The 21,585-nt window shown below is 43.2% G+C and overlaps 1 protein-coding gene across 1 annotated transcript in view; it reads right to left on the reverse strand.

Moving 5' to 3' along the window:
* Positions 1 to 21,585, reverse strand: part of LOC129190985 (protocadherin-16-like) — a 111,269-nt gene that overhangs the window by 73,377 nt on the left and 16,307 nt on the right. The window lies entirely within an intron of this gene.

The raw sequence follows: 21,585 nt of genomic DNA on the forward strand, positions 1-21,585 counted from the left end.
TGCCCTGTCAATCAGAGAGCAGTGCAGGACTTTGTTGTACGGCCGGGCCCTCCCACGAACCAGACAGAAGGAAAGCGAGTGGGCTTGGCAACCATCGAGGTCTGTGGCGCGGCCCCTCCTTTTCACTGGGCTGGATAAGCCCGGGAGTGTGGCGCCTCTGAGGTTAGTGGGCTGCCTTGTGGAGACACCAGCTCCATCATGAGCCTATTTTTATTCCTTTTTTTTTCCTTTTCCCCATTCAGACCTCCATCACCCCCCCCCATCCTCCTTGCCTTCTTCTTCCTCCACCATGATGATGGGATGTGTTTTAGCCACATCCATGACAGAGGAAAATGAGAAAGAAACACCAACATGCGCTGGTTTGCATCCAAGCACGCTTCCTTTCATGCTTTTTTGCGGAGCCTAAAAGTAAAGACGGCAAAAAATATACCCTGCTTCTGGTTTGTACATACGCACGCAGCGTTCTGGGAGTGCAGCAAAGCTTCTATCAGCAATAACAACGTCTCTCGCCTCTTCCTATATACATTATTGAAGTAGTTTTGGTTTTTATTTGATTTTTTTTTCTTTTTTATTTAAGAAATGTGCAAAAAAAAATGGCCATATTGTGTCAAATCCACGACCTTGCATTATTTCCTCATTTATGACAGGCTTGAGCAAACATGCATAGCATTGAAATAGAACGTATTTATATTTATATTTACAGTGGAGATCGGACACAAGCCGTTTCAGGATTTGTTCAAATTTAGAATCAATTTTTAGCAGTAATTATTACTAATTATCTGTTCCAGGGCCACAATGTGCCAAAAGTAACATTTAACCCTTCTTATCGATAATGCAAGTGTAATACAATACACACAAGTGTAAAAAGAAGTTAACCCGCAGTCTGGAACATGCAAAAACAATAAACTGTGTGCTTGAAAACAGAAAATCCTGGCCAAACGCCAAATTGTACAACGTGAGGATCCCTCTACTGCTGCTTTTTGACTGGCACTGCCCGCTGATGTCCGTTTGTACAACAGTTTGACCCTGGAACAGATTCATTCTGACTGTTAATTTACCTGGATGCTTTAATTTCACCTTTGAACGCAGCTCGCACGAACATCTTGGGTTCGATATACAATGTAAATAAGTCACTAAAGTCATAATATAAGATAATTGCTTTGAGATATTCCACAAAATTGTCTACATTTTTGATTTTCTGATAATTCAATTTGATGTCCCCATTTCATCCTGTTCTATTTGTCTTCGTTGAGACTGCCTTGTTTTTCCAGAACCGCGATATACAGTACATATACAGAGCTGTTTGTCAGTAAAATGTGGTTTGTTGTCGCTCTTAAGTGTTTTGTGTCCATTATTACGTTTGATTTGACTAATATTAGAACACATTAATGATTATCTGCTCGAGGCAAGTCCTCCACATGCTTATCACCTGATTCAAATAGCCTTGTGTGTCTCACCATGCGAGTCTTCCCTTCGTCGTCTCTGTCCCTCGCACGGGGAGGGGTTGACCCCTCCCCTCGCATATGTGCTTCCATATATCAAACACATTTTGGCATGCATAGTCAGACATTTTCTCTCCGGGTCGTCTGTTCAGGTTGTATTGATTCGTCTCCTTGCATGTGAGTTTGATTCAAATCTACCTCTCATTATTCTCAAAGAACTTGTCTTGTCTCTCATCTACTTTGGAGCCAGCAGCAGGTTTTTCCCTTGACACTGTTTAAAAGTAAGCAAAATCAAGCATTTTCCTTTAAAAATCTCTCTCTTTTACAACTTTACCTCTAATGCAATTCTTCAAAATGCGCATCGAATTATCCGCATGCACAGCCCGCCAATGAAAAGCGCAATTATCATGCAGCTTGCAAACTTCCTTCCTCCGAGCCAAGAAGAACGTGAAGAAAAGGAAGCCATGAGAGCGATGGCACGGCCTTTGTCGTCCACGCCGGACCGTTGAGGGAAGCTGCGAGTGTTTCAGGCAGCTAATCCAACATGTTGAGCCAATCCACGTACAATGTGGCTACGCCATCATGTCAGCAGGGTGTCTTTAGCATCATAAAGCAGCCCGCGTCAACACTTCCTGAGGCGCCATGTTGCGGGCCATAAGCCATTCTGCGCACGCACACGCCTTCGACCCCTGTGGAAATTTTTTCTTTTTTTATACAGCAGGATCGCCCCTTGAAAGGGGTCTGGACCGCGCTCTTCTAAAGAGACCACATTAGCACTGGGCTTTATGGGAACAAGGCCACTGAGGTACCGGAGCTTTCTGGAGAGCTTAAATAACACTACAATTAGGACCGTTCACTGGGTTCTAGAAGCAGTAATTTGGTTGTTAAAGGTCCAAGGGACTATCAACCATTGAAGTTTTTTTTATACTTCCTGCACACTTTCGCTACCACTCAAAAGTTTAGAGACACTTTCTCATTTAATTGCATGAGAAAGTGTCTCCAGACTTTTGACTGGTAGTGTGCATATGACTTATATGGAAATACATAGGATTTGGGAACAGTACATTGTCCCCATAGAGGTTTATTGTTGGTAGAATAGAATACAATAGAAGAGAATAAGCCTTTATTAGTCCTCCAATGGGGAACTGTAAGCAGCACACACCAACGATCCAAGACCAGGAAAAGGTACTGTATATATACATTGTCATGTCCACAAATACTACTACTACTACGTATGCAGATGGGATTGGAGGCTGTACAACAGCTTCAAAATTTCTCTTAGACAGAACAAGAACCCGACTGAGGTACCAGACTTCAAGGGTCAAACCCACTTAACATATACTGTATCTTTTTCAACACACTACTAGAAGCTATTCTTTACTAGTTTTCATCCACGTTTTCTAGACATTTATGATGGCAAGATCCTTATTCATTTACTCAAACAGTATATTCAGTCCAAGATTGAGGTAGCAAAGATCAAGGGTGAAATAAAAACGTGCGGGGGAACCTCAGCGGTCATGCTAGGAAGCCTCCTTTATCTCCAATTTGGATTTTTCGCATAGAATGTCACGAAAATTGAATTAATCTGTTTCAGGGTCAAACTGCGGCCATCATAAACCACATGATAAAGCGTGCAGGCAATGTTTGAAGTCACTTTTTAACATTCTTAACCTCAAAACAAGCGTAAAAAGAAGCTAACCACTGTGAGGTGCGTTTTTACAGAAGAAGTTTGGCTGGAATTCCAACTAAGACGAGATGGTTGCTTTGCTTTTTATGCATTTTACCAGAAAAGAAAACAAGAAAACAAAGGCGGGGCGCCGTATAGCACAGCGATGTGCTCTTTGGTGAGGCAAAAGATTCCAAAGCTGTGAGTTAGTTTGGTGCACCTCCTCCTCTTCCTCCTCATCCTTCTCTTAGGCCACATCTGAAGAGCGGGGATTGGAAACTAACCTCCACTGTCCTGACAGTCAGGTCCCCGTGTGATGTCATCAGAGTTAATCTCCTGAACCGTTGGAGTGGGGCCTCCGGGGGGCTCCACCCAGCCCCCGGGCCCCTTTGAGCATGAGTGGCACTGGGTAAAGGTTACTAGCAACAATGACCTTTACAGCTGCACTGCACAGGAAGGGATTGTGCCAAAAACGACACAAACAGAACGACAATTCACACAAAACCTCTTGGTGCTACATTTGTAAAAAGCGCTTTTCGGCCATAGAACTCTTTTTTTCTATGGTTCATCTTATTACGACCTCAGGGAAAAATGTAAATATGCTTGCTATGCTTTCACAATGAAAAAAACTTTTAAAAAGTTATGAAACAGCAAAGAACTCACAACACCCCAGTTTTTGCATGATTCGGTTTTCGGCCAAATTCCCCCCCCCCAAAAAAAAAAACCCGCCATGGGGCCAAAGAAAGTTGCGTGTGCCAGCAATTAGATAAAGAAGCTGAGAAACCTCCCTTCCTTCCCTTCCGCACCTTGCCGTCTTTTCTTCAATAAACGTAAAAGTGATGTTTAAATGTTCGTTGATCCTCTTCATTCAGCATTTATCATTGCCTTAGGAGGCAGTCATGGCAACAAGACATTGAGACATTAGCTTGCATTACATTAACTCGACACTGCATGAAGTCACAAAGTCAACCATGGCATGTCCCACATGAAGAAAGAAAAGTTCTCCTCTCCATTCCGTGTGGAAGTGGTAGGTTTTGGGCTTCTTAGGTTTAGAAGCGATCAATTTAAGGCTAACTGGTTAGCTAGCGAGCTTGGTAGCTAGCGGCCGTCTCAAGTCTCTGCAGCGTAAGAGTTGTGAATAATAGGAGTGTAAAGGTGACTATAGCCGTATTATTTCACGTCTACAGTGCTCCAATAATGTTAAAAACAGTATTTAAACAGTAATAAAAAGGTTTTCTATGCTCTAACTACATAAATATTCCATTCATTAACATTGAATCCTATATCAGGGAAATTTATCGCGGTCGGGTCTGGAACCGATTAATTCTAAACGAGGGATGACTGTAATTGAATTTACATAATATCCTCTGGGGAAAAAATGCTTCGGTTTTCATACGTTTCGGTTTTCGTCTAACCTTTTGGAACGAATTAATACTGAAAATCGAGATATTAGTGTACTCATGGACAGTGGACAAACTGCTCTCCATCATGAACCCCACCCACCCACTCCATCATGGACAACAGAGGGGCAGCGGGGCTCATTCTCCAACAGACTCCTCCAGTTCCGTTCCCACAGTCAACGCAACAGGACTTCATTCATTCCACGTGCCATCCAGCTCTACAATACCTCACCTGTCTGTAAAAGATACAGTATTTCACCACATTATTGCGCTGTTATTATAGCTCCTGTAACCGAGCTTATTTCCCTTGGGGATCAATAAAATCAGTCAAAGTCGAAATGAACCAGGTTAAGAAGTATATGGTTTCTGCAAAGTATAGCCTATGGAAACAGAAGAATGCTGTGTCCGTTATCATTTATCCGAAATTCAGCTAACAAGCAAGCAAGTTTATTTTTTATTTATAGCAGACAATGTGTAGACAAGGCAATTTATATGTATGTTTATTAATTAAATGAATCATGAATTAGTTTATATTTATGAATTTATGGAATTTAGACAATTAAACATACAATCCTTCTGAAATCATTCCATCAAATCATTTCATAAACATAAACGTAACAAGTAAATTAATGAAATGATCAAATACTTTAGTTGTCATATGTACAGGCGTCTAAAAACTTTTTCACTTCCGATACGATACCAATATTTAGATTCATAAATGCATACATTTATATAGACATACATTTATTTATACATTATACGATGTTTTTGTTTCTTCTCATCCTACTTATTAATTAACCTTTTATCTTTCATCTCTATTTATTTAAAACACCTTTTTAAATTCAAAAATATATATATTATATTATATATTATATTCTTATTATTTTTTACCATTTCTTTCATCACTCTCATCATCTTCTATTTTTTCTCTCCCTATTAGAAAATGGGAACATTTAAACACAGGAAGCGGACAAACTCAGTAATTTCTGAGACATGGAGAAGGGGTGGCATCAAGTTCTTCCTGCTCCTTTTCGGACATGTTGAACTGTACATGCGATGCACTTCAATGGAAGTTGGCATGTTGGAAATAAAGAAAAGCATCGTGAGCATCATATTTGTTGCAATCAGGCAAGAATATTTATGACTGATAAAGACAATCATGTGATCCTTGGAGTAGCATAGTAAGCATGACAAAGTCCAAGTCAGAAGTCCCATTTAAATGTCATCTTCATTGAGAAAGTTCCACTGCCCCACTTCCTTTACGACGTGATCTTTCGCAGCAGTTGTCGCCGCTACTCAACGCGTCCACCGGGACCGTTTTTTGGAAGTACGTAGTTCCCCTTGCTTATTACCATAACCGTGACCCATGACCCCGAGGAGATCATTCTTCATTTCCCCTTCAGACGAGCCCAAACCAGACCAGGATGCGGACAGTCAAGAATCCCGCAGGAGTTCTCCCCCCGCTGGCCCGAGAGCTTAGAAAAACAAAAGTGACTGACTGAGGCAGGACTGACGAGCATTGTGTGCCTTGGATGCCGCAGTAAGTCTTTTATTTTCATACTTTCATTCTGGATACAGTATCCACTAGGACTTTTTCTCTGGGAGATTTGAACTTTTTTGATTGGAACTTTGGACAGGAAAGACATTTTTACATTCCACACACTGGACAAATCCACATCAAGGTCCCTTATTAGGCTGAAGTGACTTTTTAACAATGTTGGAACAGTAACGTGCGTCCCTAGAGCACCAAATGTGTTCAAAAATCAATCATCTTCCTCACTTGTTTGAAAACGTACTCAAACGCTCGCTTTGGAAGCTGCAGCTTGTCTTGTGTATCGTGAACAGAGCATCTCGTCACACTCCTGCTCATTAGTATTAAATCTACACACACACACACACACACACACACACACACACACACACAAGGGTACGTTTACCAGTCAGGCTTAAAAGCACTTTTAAACGCTCTCAATTCCAGCACAAGGCGAACATGCTTCCAATACACTATCGTGGCACCTCTGACCCTTATTTAAAATTGGTGAAAAATACTACAAAATGAGACAACATACATGACAAGAATGCCATTCTAGCCTAATAATAGTTGTTTATTGTATATTTTCTATGAAATGTCATCAGTCTTCCAGCAAGCGATACGAAGCATTAAAGCGCCTGAAGGTCCTCCGAGGAGGCGTTTATAAGCTGCAGAGGATGCGTTTTTATCTGACGCTTCATTGGCTCCCTCCCACACCTTTGCTACATTTGGCGGCCCCCAGACAATTTCACCGTCAGAGCCGTGAACTCTCGGTGCACTTTAGACTGTGAAGGTCGACGTCTTTTCCTGCGGGTCACGACACGCGAGCTAAAATAACGCAATTAAGTCATGCAAACTCTTGGCTCGTCTCGCCGTATCAATCTGTCTTTATCGAGGCCTCGTCTCAAAAACTTTTGTTGCACTTTTGTGTGTTTTGGCATGGTGCGGATGCAGACGGCTCCTGCAGGAAAATCCTGCATCTTGCTCCAAACTTTCCGCTGTGGAAAGTGATCACGCTGGCATGCGTGAGGCCAGAACATTTGATCTTTCCCATTCTCTGGCAAAATCCTATTTTTCATTCTATTTACAAGCCCCTTAAATCCCCACACAAGTCTTTCATTCCACTTTTTCCACTCCAACAGTGTCTGAAGGGAAGTGCATTGCATTATGTTGGACTTTGACATGTGCAGGTGCTTTGGTTCAGACAATGTATTATTATTATTATTATTTAATAATGTTGAACCAAACATCTGAACAACGTAAATGCTCACTTGACTTTTCATGAATCATGGAGGCTCAGTGCTTTGGGGGAACAGGATGCTGCTTCATTAGGGAATCTATGATTGATATAGAAAATGAAATACCATTTTTCTAGATTGCCTTAAAAAATATGAATTTAAAAAAATGCCAGTTTTGATTTAGATGTAGGTGTGGTAATACAGTACATTTGGACTGCCACAAATAGATTTGGTGCTACCAGTTCACCCTCGCTCATAAAGACATCATAACTCGTCTGAGAGCCTCAGACTCTCAGAGAGAGCTGTCCTATCTAGTCTGACTGGTGTGTGTCCCACCTCGTCTTTGAGCAAGAACTGATGAAGCCTGCTCGGATGAGAGGCGGAACGTCTTTGAAGACAATCTGAACAGTCCAGTTGCGATCGATTCAAGGCCCTGAGAATATAATGACCTGGATGAATGAGAATTCTCACAGGCATTATAACGGGACTGTCTGTGAATGTAGCTTGTCGTTCCAACTCCGTACAGTAGATGGCATCGTAACTCTGCTTCGTAACACACCTCATACACACGTGGTCTGCCGGAGAATAAGAAGACGTCGCAGGAGGGATCAGTATCACCAACTGAGCAACTGTGTCGTTAAATTTACAGTTTTCAGACCCCTCTAGGTTCTTTTTTTCAAAACAGCGACTACATGAATCCCTCGTTTATCGCGGTTAATTGGCTCCAGACTGGACTGTGACAAGTGAATTTCCGCAAAGTTGGATTCCTTATAAATAGAAAACTTTTGTACCTTTTTAGGACCTTCTAAATAAATAATACAAATGAATAAAATCTGAATCTAATGATCCCAAAACAGTGCATCCCACAATGTTGTGTCTTTCCCTGCAACTGTGCGAGTTCAACAAAAGCCTCAGCTTCACGCTGAAAGATTTGTTTTTGCGGCTTTATAAACAGGAGTATGTGTGTAAATGGAGGGGGTGTCGCTGTGGGATAGCACTGTTGTTGTTCTGGAGGAAGTGTTTTCTGGGCTGATAGCGGATTGAATCTAATCCTAGTCTGTCTTCATTCGGACGTGTGGCGTCCCCATGACGCCCCCGCGGGGCAGAAACAGCATGTGGAGGGTAGACTTCCTCCATGACTGATCCCAAGGCCTAGCACAGATGTGTGTTTCGTCACCGTGGAAACGATCTGATACACAATATAGAGTCACATGATTAGAAAGTGTTTAGCTGCCAAGCTAAATAAATAAGAGATGCTACATGCTAGCATGGAAAAGTGTTGACGATGCTGGAAGACGACAAATAGTCGCAGACCGCCCCGCTATGTAAATATTGTCAACCACGACCTAAAGCAGGAAAAAAAACAAACAGCCTCTGAGTCTGATGATTAGCCTGCAAAAAGCGATGGTGTTTCTACTTGCAGCGACTCTCCACCCTCCCGTGTTTCCCACCGTCTCCGTGGCAACAAACCACCACTTCAGCCTCGTCCGCACGCCACTTTTGCACGCACACCGCATGAAACCCATCGCCTCCTTTTCACTCTCAGCATCTGCTGCCTTTCTCACTCGCACTCATTTCTTTTCATCGTCATCATCATCATCATTGGCGCCTGTTCTTAATTAGCCCCTCTAAAAGACTCTGAGTGGCTTTTTGTTACCTCCGCCAAGAAGCTTTTGTTTGCGGCGCTGTACAACAGTTTGGAACTACAGCCAAGATGTTGCCGCTACATTGACATAGACTCTGATTTGACTCAACTGTGCAGTGTGTACGCATATTAGATAGACAGATACTTTATTGATCTCCAAGAGAACTTCACACCCTTTGATTAGTGTTACTTAGCTTATTAGAAGCTGGCATTTCCTTTAACGTTTAACCAAGATCTGATCCGCTTTCATTTGGATGAAAAGCCATCCACCACAACAAATTGATTTCAAAACACCCCTTTAGATTGGAATCACACATGTATTCTGTGTACAGCGACACGAGTGTTGTGTGAAACCAGCTTGAATCCACATTTGATGCAGTTTAATTTGGGGGGAAAAAATAGCAAAAATTCCAATATTCAAATCGGAGTTGAGTCGAATTTGTGACAATTATGCGAGTCATGCGGTCAAAAGTTGCAATGTCAAGCCAAATTTAAGTCAGATCGGATCCAGTTTCATTTTGGTAAGAAACAATTGTACAAAATTACCACAAAAATCTAAATGACCAAACGTTTATATCCAGTTTCAATTCCACTTGCAATTTCTGAATCCAAACTAAATCCAGATCAGATCCAGTTCAATTTGGGTAAAAATCCACATAAAAAAAAAATCATAACAAAATTATCGAAACAACTTATTTGATTTGAAAAAAAAATGTACTGCTTATACTGATACAGAAGCTGTTATGTAACAAAACCAAATTTAATCCAGATCTGATCCAGTTTGATTAGGGAAAAATCCGTAGAGCATAACAAAATGATAACAAAAAAAAACATTTTATTTGATTATAATCAAATTTGCACTGCTCATACTGGCTCAGAAGCTGTTATGTAACAAAACCAAATTGAATCCAGATCTGATCAAGTTCAATTTCAGTAAAAATCCACATATCCTAACAAAATTATCAAAACATTTATAAATCAGATTGGCACTGCTCATACTGGCTCAGAAGCTGTTATGTAACAAAAACTAAATTGAATCCAGATCCAATCCAGTTAAATTTAGCTGGTCATCTGCAAAACCCTCAAATCTGATTTGACCCACATTTGGCATGCATGTACTGTATATAGGGTGAGAAGTTGTAAAGTGGAACCACATTTAATCTGGATCTGATCCAGAGTGTGTATTTGGGCACAATGTGAATATAACCCATTTACCATATGATATGCATATTCATTGCCAACAAATCAGGTTGTACGACATCTTAGAAGTCCTTTAGAAATGTTTAAAGACATACTTAAAGAAAAATGAAATCACGTGCAACATGGCCACATGATGAGGTGATGGATGGATGCCCCCAACAAGCCCCCCCCACCCTTCGCCGTACGTCTGTTTGCGTGTGTTTGCGTGATGACTAAAGAGCGGAAGCGGCAGGCCACGGGGTGACTTCACACTTAAACAGCCTGTTTCCAAGTCATTGGCTGAGCTGCGGGAGGGTGAGTCCCCCCCCCCCACAAAAAGAAAGTCTTCCATTCAAAAGGAAGCTAAACTAATTCCACTCTCTAAAGCAGCAAGGACAAAATGAGGAGCGCATTAATATGCCAGCAGAATGAGCGAGGGGAACGCGGGTGGGGTGTGTGTGTGTGGGGGGGCATGAATAAAAAATGTAGGTTTAGCAATGATGATACGTACAATGACAGGACCACACTTTCTTAATTTCCTTATTTTAACACCGTCAAAGCTTTGTAAGAGCGCAATGCACATGCAGGCTTGCCGTGGTTTGGATCTTTATAGAGGGGAGAGGGTGTAATTAGGGGATTCCATCACTGGAAGCTTCCACACGTACGGCAGCGAGTGGCATGGTTAACATTAAAAGGTGATCATGAAACCTCCTCAGTTCTTCATCCTTTGTTTGCTATGGAGACCACACACCCAGGAGACGTTTCCACACGTACAACTCCTCCGCTTCGCCTCAGTTGCATATTTATTTTTAATCAAAACTGTCCAATCAGCATTGTTCTGATTGTGCAAGGATGCTGAGGATGCTGATGATTATTCTCTCAGCTGTCATGATACCTTCAACGGAACCAGCTGGGATCTTTGCAATGGAAAGATGTGCACCCAAAAACAAGAAGCCACACTCAATCATTTCAAAACAACAAACAAACAAACTAGACTCTACACACTAATCTGTAAAAATCACCATTTTTGGTCACACTAATTCTTTAATGAACTTTATTTTAAAGTGTGATATTGAGGAGTACATTCACATAAATGTTGCCACTTCTACTGCTACGTACTCAGTCTTAATGAAACTTGGCACACATTTCTAGCAAGAACCTACAGTATAACGTTTTGGTACAGATCCAAACAAAGATGTGGCTTCAACTCAGCATGGGATTCTGATGGTAAGATAACCACGGGAAAAAATATCACGGTTTGATTATAACTACAGCTGTAAAATATGTTATTTTGAAATATGTCTATTGAAAAGAGAAAAAAGTCAAAGCAAAACGGTCATTTTTCAACCATATAATACAACACGATGAAAGTGGAAAATAAATAAGAAAAAATAACTGAATTCTTTGTAAATAAATAATAACATGTAGCTGTCAATGCAGTCTGCTGTGGCTAATCCTGCAAATCAGGTCACAACACAAGAAATATTTTATATAAAAACAAAAAAAAAACAAGGCAAAATGCAAATAAATGCTATCAAGTGGCTCAAGAAGGTCACAACATAAATAATAAAAATAACTCAATGTTACGTTATTATTTCATAGTGGCAGGTCCCACTTTTCCACACACTTCCGTTTCTGGGTCATGTGATTGTTAGCACCTGAGTGGTTGCTGCAGTGGAGAATGAGCGCTTTATACCACTTACCCTCCACTCCGGTCTCCTTCTTCGTGACCCTCGATGTGAGTAATATGACAAAAACAGCGCAGCCTTACCGGTGCCGCTCAAAGCTAACGAGACAGCTAACGACTTTTGGCAACGCATCAAAGCCCGGTTCTGACTGCGAGGAACAACACAGGACGTGACAACGTACAGTATGTCCACGAAGTGCCAGCACTGAATCTCCTCTCTCATATCGTAGTAACGGTATGACGCAGTATTTGAATGGTTTTGAAACCTTTTCATACCGCGGTATACTTTGAAACCAGTAACCGGCCCGTGCCTAGCTACAACACTTCATTTTCATTTTCCGCCATTACGGTCCACTTGCAATAGGACCAAATGGGGCAGGCTTGTCGTCGGGATTTTTTAATCCAGCGCATCTGACGTATAATACCAGTCAAACGTTTACACACGATTTCCCATGTTGTTGAAGTTCTATTGTTAGTGTTTTTTCCGGAAACAACTTTCTTTTAGGTTCTGAGTGGCAAAAATAGCCCCATGGCAAGGATTTGGACTTGACTTGACAGCTTACAAATGGCTTTTCATTAAGTGACACAGTTGAATCTGTGATTTTGTAATGGTTTCCCATCTTTTCTATGCCCTGCACTCCCAGATAACATTGTTTTTCTCAAATCACCAAAAGTAACTTCTCACTAAAAGATCAAGAAGGCAAACTTATACTGAAGTTACCTGCACATTTTAAGCCCAGGAAAAAGTACAGTACATCCAGCAGTCCAATGTTTAACTTTGGAACACATTAGCATGGGCTGTAGCAAGTGTCCTGATTTCCAACTGTGCTATTCCTGCACTTCCACTGGCAAATTGCCACATTAATCACCATTCCCACGTCGCAGCTAATCACGGAGCCAACGCAACATGTTGTTCATTGTGCAAACAGGCACCAGTTGACTCTTAGCTTCCCCGGCGGGCATCAGACCAAAAGATCTGCAAACAGAGCCCACGTCGGTGGGAAGTCTTACCGAGTGAGATTGTTTGACCCACGAGCACATGAGAGTACTCAAGTCGTTCCGCTCGCGAGGGTGCCAAAACATTGACCTTAGTGAGAATTAGGAGGAGGAAGACGTATCGGGCTGACGCAATGTTGCATCGACTGTTACTGGGCCAACAGCTACAAACGAATGAAAGTTCTGGTGGGTGCAGGAAACAAATCCCCGCAATCTCAGACGGTGTACAAAAACAAGACCAAAGACTACCGATGTCTTCAAAAATAGAGAAATAGCATTGAAAGTTTGAGGAACGTCAGGTCAGTACTTTTAACTTCATTTTCCAAGTTGCAGAAACGCCCATCTGATGCTGAGGTGCCTGCAGAGCAATGATGTGCAATGATCGCTTCAGTTTGGCATCATCTGCTCTGGAAATGTTTCTGCTGCCATTGCTGGCATGGCGAGGCAATCCGGGAGGCATCCAGAGCACTGATTGGAACGTACTCCAACCCCAAACCCGTGCCCACGAGCGCTACGACACACACATCTGCTCTGATAGCACATCTTGGGTGTTGCTCGCCTGCATAGAAGCTCTGCCTAATTACAGCGCGCTGCCTCTGGGTTGCTTGCAGCGCCAAGCTAAATGTGTTCTTCCAACAGGCTGGTTAAAAGAAGCACCGCTCTAAACATAAACTCTCCAGCTAATTAGCTGGAGCACACAACCCTGCGGTCATTAGCTAAACAAGAGGCCATCTTGTCTCATGACAGGATGGACAACCTTGGATTCTCACCAACGCAAAGGGGGGTTATCATAGTGGCCTCCAAACACGCCAACAAGAGTGTGAGAGCGGACCACCGTGGAGGATCCCGTCTGACTGGAGAAGGCCAGGGTGCCTCGTTGTCTGAAACCAAACTCGGCCAACCAAAATGTAAAAGTAGAGCATCTCTTTACCGCAAACCATCCGTCTACAAGTGGTTTGTGTCGTGGCCTCCTCGCCCGTGGACCACAAGACTTAAGCCGTCCACCTTGGAAGTATCAGCAAGACTGCTAATTACCTCCACCAGGGACGTACAAAGTTGGACTGCAAGATCATTGAATGTTTTTATTGGTTTATTTATTAGTAGAATTACAGAAATCAACGCAGTTTCCCACAAAATCAAAGTGGAAGGGCGGGGCTTGGGCCACGAAGCAAACTAGCAAATGGTGCTGAGCCAGGATTTTGGTCCTTATGTCCCCCAATAAATAATGCAGAATTCCCAAAGACAAAATGTATACATAGTAGGGGTGTCAAAACTAGCGCATTAACGGCGGTAACAAATTTATTTCATGAATTATGGTAAACATTTTGCGTAATTAACACATGCACATCATGTCAAGCCATGCCTCTCTGTTACGACAGCAGACGGAAGCATAGTGGCGTGTCCCCACACAGACACACAAAGTCCGACACTTTTTTATAACTTTGTTCTGACCTGAACACATCAACAGCAGTGCAATTCCAACACCATATCCAGTATGCATCTCCGACTCACAAAACACATCTCTCGTCCTCCTCGGAACGACACTTCCTCATCGTCACGAGACAGCCTCGAGATGCATTAATGGGCACTCTCAAAAATCACAAGAATGTCCTAATTATGAGTGTATGTGTGGTCTAAATAAGCAGAAAGGCAAAGAAAAACAATAAGTGGATATTCTTATCTCTCACTCACGTAACTCTTGCTGCAATTTGATGCATTAAAGTATGCTCGGAAATCCCAGAAAAATACATCTGCGCTCAAAACGCGAATTCAACTTAAATTACTTGGTGTCTTTGAACGCAACTCTTCATGGCTCATAATAGCAAGGTGTGATTCAAATGTTGTGCTACCATTAAAGAGTCTAGCGTTAGGCAAATCGATTTGCAGACATGTATGCTATCTCTTTGCTTGAGTTCAATTTTTAGTACATTTGGAGCCGTTAGTACATACAAATTTATCTTTTCGATTATGTATCTTTTTGTTCATAAAATACAGTAAAAATGGGCATATTTCGCACATAGTTAATTAAACTGATCAATTTAATTAATCATTTGACAGCCCTACAACATTCATCATTAATAATAATGTGAAATCATGTTTTCACATGTTGTATAAGCTAACTCTTCGACCCCAGAAGCACCGCACACAAAAGGGTAAAGAAGAGTCCAAACAGGCACCCCATATTACCATTTTTCTAACAAATAGAGCATATGTTGGTGCTGTTATTCAAGTTTGACCCCATAATAAGTCAGATTGACTTCCTCACACAGCTCAGTGTGCTCTACAAAACACCCGCTGTAACTTTAGTGTGTTTAGCCCGAACATCACAAAATTTGGCACACACCTTTAGGGGACTGACAGGCACATGTGTGTGAAGTTTGAGCAAGATTGGTTGAAAAACACGGCCGCCATCAAGCAAAATGCCCTGTGGTAACTGTGAAATGATTCATGAGATGTATTTCATTGTAACCTTCATGCATGTTCAAATGAAATTAAACCAAACCAAAACCAAACCAAACCTTGATCATTTGTCTAATGATGATCAAACTTTGAGGACATATGTATTACATGTATCATGTATCATGTAGCATGTCTAACAAAGCATTTGGAGCACAACTCATAGTATAAGCTATACTGTATGATATCCATGAAGGTGTTGGCCTAAAAAAGTAATGTTCGGCCTTGGTGGAGGTCTCCAGAACAGAAAACAGCTGCTTTCCATTAAATCAGATCAAACTCGATCATTTCCTAATATGATGTCTCATCCTTTGGCGCTGGGCCACCTTCCCAGCTTTAATCAGCCCAAATGGATCAAATTAGCAGTAGAAATAGCATCGTGTGGCCACACGGCCTGCGACTGAACGCTCTTTCCGCCGCCTCGCTAACAATTCCACTGGCAGCCAGCGACGCAGCAGCGAGGATGCCGGGAAAAAAAAACGAAGGCCTGAGGTCGCTGGCAAACGCGAGCGTTGCATTCTTTGTAAACAGTCGCGATCTGGATACGGAGATAATTGCGGCGGTTGAGATATTTTGGGCCTCGGTGTATGTAGTGCATGCTTTTCTTGGAAGGAGCTCTTTTGTAATTAATGCAAAACACAAAGTACTGCAATGCCTTGCAGCGTTTTCAGGGGTGGGATCAAGTTTCCCCGGTTACTGATTCTTTGTACCTGGCAAGCTGTCACTCAGCGTCTGCTCTCCAGTCTGGTGGCCCCTGACGGACAGCTGGGGCTTGTATGGATGATTTAACCCGCATTTGCTCAGGAACCGAATGGCTACTACCAGCAGATGATGCTTCCTGATGCCCAGCTTGTCCGGCCACTGCCAAAGCATGGAGAGGCTGTGAGAACAGAAGGCCTGGCAGCCCTTGTCCCAGCGAGCCTCTCCGCCTCATTCAGCTGTCCTGACGGACGAGGAACGCAAAGTGAATAATGGACTCTATTCACAAAGGTCAAGCAAAAGTGCTCTTCACGGGTCTATGGAGGAGAACACACCTGCAGTCCAAAATTACATCCCTTTCTTTGTCGCATTATCAAATTGGATAAGCCTGGGCCGATCTGATCGGGACCCACCAGGCAGTATGCGCTCACATCCCCCAAGGGGGGGAGCTCCAGCACTCGCAGGCCAGTAGATGTGATGCGTTCACCTGCTCTGGTCCTTGTGTCACCACTCCAGAGGGAAGCCACGGAGGAAGCGAGGAGGTGTGACGGCATTGCGACCCAGACACGACCGTGTGGGAAAGGAAGCCGGCAAAGATAAGAAGTCTGGGGAAGAAGGAGCGAAGAGACAAACAAGAAGGAAAGTGATGGAGATCCCACCCGAGCGTGAGGGAGAGACAGCTGAATCCAGCTGTTGACTCGGCGCTCGGCCGCAGCTGCCAGAGGTTGACTCTCCCTCTGGAGCAGCTCCCATGTTTGCTTTCCCTCGCAGACACTCAGGAGTTCCGCTGAGAGTTCTGCCTCACCTGCAGCAGACGCTCTGGCGGTCAGGCTGCATTAATGAGATCTCTTTAAGCCCATCTTCCTTCCTCGCCAGATGTGGGCAGGAAACAACTTGACATCGTTAAAACGCCGCTCGACTGCCAGCGTGGCTCCATGACTGCCTGAACAAACCCTTGACCGGTCATTGATTAGTAAAATTAACAATTGACTTCAAGGGGTGTAACGGTACGTGAATTCGTAATCAGATTCAGTTTGGTACCAAGAAGCCTTTCGCCTGCTTGCATCCACGATCCTGTTCTTTCAGTCACGCCCCAAAGCTCATGACCATAGGTGACCATAGGTGAGGCTGGGAACATACTGTAGATTAACCGGTAAATTGAGAGCGTTGCCTTCCGGCTCAGCTCCCTCTTCATTACGGTGGTCCGACCTTGCTCCCTACCCGCAGGGTGAAAGCCACCCTTTTCCTACTGAGAGCCATGGACTCGGATTTGGAAGTGCTGAGTCTCATCCCAGAAGCTTCCTAATTTTTTTTTAAGAGAGTGTCAGAGCGAGTACATCTGCGGGGATGCTACACTTGTCTCCGTCAACCGTCATTACAGAGAGGTGTGGCTTGCCATGACGCGCATGTAATTCATCAAATAAATGAGTTACCGCTGTTAACGTGTTATTTTTGGCAACCCTAATTATTTTTAAGCAAATATGTGGTTGGCTACTGCAACAAGTAGCAAGCGACTACTGCGTAATGATTCATCCAGCCGTTTAATCTTGCTTGCTCTACTTTCCAGGGAGAGCTGAGAAAAGCCAGCATTGCTTCAGTACATCTTCATGTACATTCTCTCTGGAATGCATCCATGATTTAAAAACCCTCTCTGCCTCACAGATGCACGTGGGATTTGCATAAGAAATCGAACCTTGTTCTTGTTCCTCCACAGAACATTTCTCATCAATGTTTCAGTTGCTGCTCGATCGGGAAGGGCACCCGGCGTAAATATTAAGGCATTCATGTGATTGACTCGCTGCGGTGACCTCTAACAGAGAAAAGCTGAAAGTCAAGAAGTTTCAGTTGCCCCCAGCGGACGACCTTACTGTGTGCTCATTTTCACTTCTTCCAAAGTTCTACCAAACCACCGTGCTAAATATGCAAAATGCAATAATTTAGTGCCTGAAAGGAAAATCTGGATGCTCAGTCACATTCTTAACACGTTTCCTCCCACCGATTGGCTTGGCTGCCTTTTCCAGCGGAAAAGGTCTTCCAAAGTGTGCAAAGGATTTTTTTGGGTGCGTTTTGGCGATAAGTTAAACCTCCAGTCAAGTCAAGAATTGGTATTTTGGTACAGAAAGCGTGTAATCAATTCCCAACAGACGTTTTCTGTGGAGAGTTTGTCTGTTTTGCTGCCAGCTTGGATGACATTCCTGCGAGATCCGTCTCGCTGGAGGCGAGCTGACACTGCATTTGTTTCTTTTCCCCCTTCGGTTAACTAGCCAGCGCCGCTGCGGGGGCCGCTCTCGATGCAGGGAATGGTAAAATTGCAGGAAACTGGATGTGCTACTTAATGTGTTCGCAAATGTAATACTTCCTTGTTGGGGCACTGAGGCGAGTGTCGGGCCTGATGCACATCTGGATGGAGTGTGGGGTGTTTGGGTCAAAGTTGTCTCGCTAGAGGCTGCTGAGCACATTTTATTGCACTGAGACGTCCATCAGTGAATTCATGGGCTTCCGAACAGCACAGGAAGGAGGAGGAAGCGTTGCGGCCACCAAAGCTGTGATTGATCTTCCACCAAATTATCGTCGCACTGACATCACTTTTTCATCCGTCTACCAGCTCCTTTTTTGTTTTGCTTTGATTTGCCTCGGTCGGCAGTGGCTCAGAAGGTACAGCAGTCATCCAGAAACCAGAAGGTTGGTTGCTTTCAGCCATGTTTCCTTCAGCCTACCCAAGGACAACAGATGTATGTCCAGATGTATCACCAGTATGTGACTGTGACGTGAATGAATAATGGGATTCATTATTCAGTATCTTGAAAGGCGCTATAAAAATTATTATTGTTAAATCTGCTGTAAGTGCTATTGACAGGCATGAACAGTTTGTGGATTTGATTTGAATTTTACTGGATGCAATCTGGAATTCAGTTAAATATCTCAAATCCCCATCCATTCCATTTATGTTGTGTTGCTGCTACATCTGCACGCAATGGAGCACACAGTGCAGTTGATCATAATAATTCTGGCCCTAAACAGGCCGCATCCATGCTTGGTAGCGGTGTAACGGTACGCCAAAGTGATGGTTGGGTACATTAAAGAAATTACAAACTATCCCAAAAATATATTTGTTTTAATTTATGTTTAGTAAGTAATTAATTCATGTATTTAATACATACCTTGGTTTTATTTTTTTCATGTATGAATTAATTAAATAATTGATTTAATATCACATATTATATTTTTATTTTCTTTCAATTGTTAGCTTATTATGTACCTTGGTTTTATTTGTGTGTTTGCTTATTTAATTGATACATACCTCGGTGTTAAGGTCCCGGTTCATTTTGGGTACAGTCGGGAAACAAAATGCAAAACATAAAACTGCTTATGTTTTGTGTAAACGGCTTCAATGAGTTAAAAACTGCAGAGAGCTTCCAGTTAGTGTTAGTGTTGGCACATTGATCGAGTTGTACAGGATATTCATAATATATTTGTCGTTTATCTAAATAATGTTATGGGGGAAGAGAGTCTTCAAGCTCTGGCTTCTCCTTGACCCCATCGCTAGCCACGACTAAAATCCAATTAAGTGCATGTACCGTTACACCAGCATTCACACTATTAAAGGTCACCATTGACAAATGTACATCTAACAGCACTACGACATAAAAGAAATGTTGAGTGGATTCTTGCCTCAAAGACATATGTCAATTATTCCCTGCACATTCATTAATGAGTCATTCGTCCTCCACCGCCCCCCCGTGGACTTTCAGAGTCAAACTTTTATAAAAAAAAAAAAAAAGTAGTATGCCGTGGTCGGTTAATGATGCAAGCAGCAACAGTTTAACTAACATCCCCGATGTGTTGCCAGACGTCGCCAAGCGCTCGTTCACACAGGAAGCGCTCGCCTCGCAGATGGATTACAACTTCAAGACGTTTGCACAGGCCTCGCAGCAATCAGCGGACGTCTCGTGTTGCCTACGGGACAGGGGGGGCGCTGCCGCCGTGACAAACGGCCCATTCTACCATGCACATGAGGGGACGGAGGGGGGTGAGTGAATAAGATATGGGCAGAAATCACCCCAAGTTAAGGAGAAACGAGGTGAAATCAGATAAGAATTTAGGTCGAGACAGGGAGGCCCCGCCCTCCCTGCTTGCTTGTGTCACCTCTGTCACTCATGCCAGAGGTTGTCAGGGCTCATTTCCCCTTCAACCGCCTGGAGACCCCCTCACGCTTTTCCTCTGGGACAGAGCTGCAGTTGAGTGAGGTGTCAATGACTCCCCCATGCAAGCAACGCACCAACCGATTCTTCATTACTTTGGAAGAGAAGTCACGGCAATCATTGCAAAGGCTCGTTACTTGCTCTCAAGTTCTTATATTCTTCACCGAGAATGTCGAGAGCTTTCACGCACAATTACATCACGTGATGGCATCTGCGTTTGGGTTTTTATTGGAGTTTGTCTCTTTTTTATTGTTGAAAAGATGGCTGGTGTTGAAGAAAAGACTCGTCGCCACAATGCTTGCAAGTCCACTTGATGTGCAAAGTGGCAGCCAGCACCGCATCCACATTGCTCTTATCTGATTTTTTTTTCTTTTTTTGGCATCAGCCTATCCCAAAAAGAGTTGCATTGGACACAGCGCAGGAACTCATAACAGAGATTAAAATTAGTAATGGCTGGTGGATGCATCTCGCGGTTTTGAAATCTCGTTTTTCACGTCATATTTGATTTCCCTTCTTGACGTTGACCTATTTTCCTTGCTTCAGATTGAATTACAGGACCGATTAACAGGCTTCATCCCTTATTTTTAGTCATCTTTCCTGCCAAAACAACAACATGATCAATTTGTTGTTAACTGATGGAAGCGGCAAAACGACACAGCCAGAGAATAATCGTTAGCCGCCACGCTGGGGACCCGTGGAGGCCAGCAAAACAACAAACCTCTTCAAACGGTCCATCACAAAAGCCGCATTAATGTTTCTCAATATTCGGCGATGACAAAAGAGGCCATTTTAATGTCTCGCTAAGAAGTTTGGCTTTCCAACAGGACCCCTGAGTCAAAGCAGGCTGTTCTCACACGGGCCGCCAAGCAGCGTCCTGGCAGGACGGCAGAGTCCAGAGAAGCCCTCCTCATACTTGGACACATACTTGGAGAGCACGGCTGAAAAGAAGGCTGTGATACTTTGAAGGAAATGCAGAGGAAAGATAACTACATGTGGCTTTATAGATATTTTCATCAGCATGAGCTCCATCCCACGCTGGGTTTCCTCCAAAACACACATTTTTAACTATTCCTTGCTTCGCTCTCCAATTTCTATAATCAATGTCAGTTTGTTCCCATCTCCCTCATCTTTGCGGTTCCTATGATTTATAATTAGGGGGACCTCACACAAGAAGCCCTCGTAGCTTCTATTTCTGCATTGGAGCCAGGAGTCGCGGTGAGGCCCTCGTCTCTCCCTGCAGCCCTCCCTCTCCCAAGGCCAAACCCTCAGCCAAGAGCCCGTCTGCTCAGCCCTCCGTCTGGACTGCGCTCGCTATCCAAGTCTTTGATCCGTGCAAGATCCCAGTTTGTAGGGAAGAAAAAAATAAAACATGCACACTGGAGAAAACTGTGTGTTTGAACAAAACGAATCTCAAGTCCCGACCAATCTATAATGTGCCTGAAC

This window comes from Dunckerocampus dactyliophorus, chromosome 12 (assembly GCF_027744805.1).
Source record: "Dunckerocampus dactyliophorus isolate RoL2022-P2 chromosome 12, RoL_Ddac_1.1, whole genome shotgun sequence".
NCBI lineage: Eukaryota > Metazoa > Chordata > Actinopteri > Syngnathiformes > Syngnathidae > Dunckerocampus > Dunckerocampus dactyliophorus.